The sequence below is a fragment of the Chiloscyllium plagiosum genome, chromosome 21 (assembly GCF_004010195.1).
Source record: "Chiloscyllium plagiosum isolate BGI_BamShark_2017 chromosome 21, ASM401019v2, whole genome shotgun sequence".
Lineage (NCBI taxonomy): Eukaryota > Metazoa > Chordata > Chondrichthyes > Orectolobiformes > Hemiscylliidae > Chiloscyllium > Chiloscyllium plagiosum.
The window spans coordinates 59,708,307-59,710,765 of NC_057730.1; positions in this window are offsets into that span (position 1 = coordinate 59,708,307).

Here is a 2,459-nt window from a genome sequence, read left to right on the forward strand (position 1 = left end):
CTACTACCTTCTGTCTTCTTCCAGCCAGCCAACTCCTAATCCAAACCTCCAACTCACCCTCAATGCCATACCTCCGTATTTTTTGCAATAGTCTACCATGGGGAACCTTACCAAACGCCTTACTAAAATCCATATACGCCACATCTACTGCTTTCCCCTCTTCCACCTCCTTAGTCACCTTCTCAAAGAATTCAATAAGGTTTGTGAGGCACGGCCTGCCCTTCACAAAACCATGCTGACTATCCTTGATCACATTATTCCTATCCAGATGTTCATAAATCCTATCCCTTACAATTCTCTCTAAGATTTTGCCCACAACAGAAGTGAGACTCACCGGCATATAGTTACTAGGATTATCCCTACTCAACTTCTTGAACAAGGGAACTACATTTGCTAGCCTCCAATCTTCTGGCACTACTCCTGTTGATAACGAGGACATAAAAATCAAGGCCAATGGCTCTGCAATCTCCTCCCTTGCTTCCCAGAGAATCCTAGAATAAATGCCATCAGGCCCAGGGGACTTATCTATTTTCACCCTTTCCAGAATTTCCAACACCTAATCTCTACATACCTCAAAGCCATCCATTCTACTTAATTGTGACTCAGTAGTCACATGGACAACAATGTCCTGTTCCTGATTGAATACTGACGAAAAGTATTCATTCAGTGTCTCCCCAATCTCTTCAGCCTCCACACGCATCTTCCCACTACTATCCTTGACTGGACCTATTCCTACCCTAGTCATTCTTTTATTCCTGTGCACCTGAGAGCTTGTGACAACATTTGCAGAGCTTTCCCACAGACTGCACAGAAACATCGGGAAAGGAGTAGGTCATACAACACATTAAGCCTCCCCCGTTCGAGTTCATGGAAAAAATCTCAATGCACTTACCCCACACGATATACATATCCGTTAATGTGAGTAACCTTGGGAAGCTATAAAATAGGCGGTGCAGCAGTATGTTTGGTCCATCGAGTTTGCTGACCAATTCATTGCAATGCTGGTTGGCCCTTCATTTCCACACCGTACTCCTGCTCTCCCACCATCCCTTTACTGTCTCTAAATCCTTATTTATAATCAGTGTCTTGGTTTCCAGGTGCGAGCGAATTCCCCAGGTTCACCAGTCAGTGAGTGCAGCCATTTATTCTCATCTCAATGAAGAGTGACTGCCTGTATCTAATACTGTAGCCCCTTGTTTTAGATGCCCCAGCCAGGGGAATCATCATCCCTGCTTCCAATCTGTCTCACCCTGTCAGAGTTTTATCTATTTCACTGAGATCTCCACTCATTTCCCTAAATCCCATGGAATACTGGCCCAGTCTCCCAACCTCTGCTCCCACAACAAGCCCGTCATCCCAGAGATCAGTCTGGTCATCCTTCACTGCTCTCCCTCAATGTCAGGTTTGTCCTTTATTAGGTAAGGAAACCAAAACCGCACACAATACTACACAATTTTCGAGATGATATCTCACCAATGGCCTGTACAGCAGCGTTAAGACACCCTTTCTCCTGGACTCACATCCCCCCGAAATTCATTTGAAGGTCAACACACCATTTATCTTCCTCACTGCTTTCTGTTTCTGCAATATTGCTTTCAGCGGCTGGTGTACAAGGAGATGCAGATTCTTTTCCGTGTTATAGCTCCCCACTTGGTGGGTCTGTGTACACTGATCAGCGTGCCAATGCCATGCCCAGTATTGACTTCTGGTTCCAGAACTCACTGCGCTGCATGGGCATCAGAGGTTTATGCAGAAGGAAACAAAAAAAAGGAGCATACGTCCCTTTTTAAATCAACATGTTTCAACCAATCCCTTTCAAATGGTAGGCTGCCAATTTATCGTTTCCACCGTCACCTCTGTCCACATTGTTTTCCATCTGTCAGGTATTACCCATTCACTCCACTTGTCTTAGTCTTCTCGGTGCTTTTTTACATCGTCCTCACCCACTCACAATGCAACATCCGTTAGTGCTGTCAGCAGGATGGGATATATTGTATCTGATTCCAGCAATCAAATGTTTAAAGGGCATTGTGAACAGCTGGGCCTCAAGCACCGACCCCTGCGACAGCTCAGCAAACTTCCTCTGTTAATTTATGTTTATGTATTTCGTGAATCTCGGAGTCACTGGCTGGGCCAGCATTTATTGCCTGTCCCTAGTTGCCCTTGAGAAGGTGGTGGTGAGCTGCCTTGTTGAACCGTTGCAGTACACCTGCTGTGGTTGACCTCCAATGCCATTAGGGAGGGAATTCCAGGATTCTGACCCAGTGACTGAGAAGGTGCAGTGATATATTTCCAAGTCAGGATGGTGAATGGCTTGGAGGGGAACATGAAGATGATGCTTTTCCCATACATCTATAGCCGTTGTCCTTCTAGATAGACATTGTCGTGAGTTGGGAAGATGATCTCTGAGGATCTTTGGCGAATCATTTCATTGCAGCATGTAGATAGTAAAACACTGC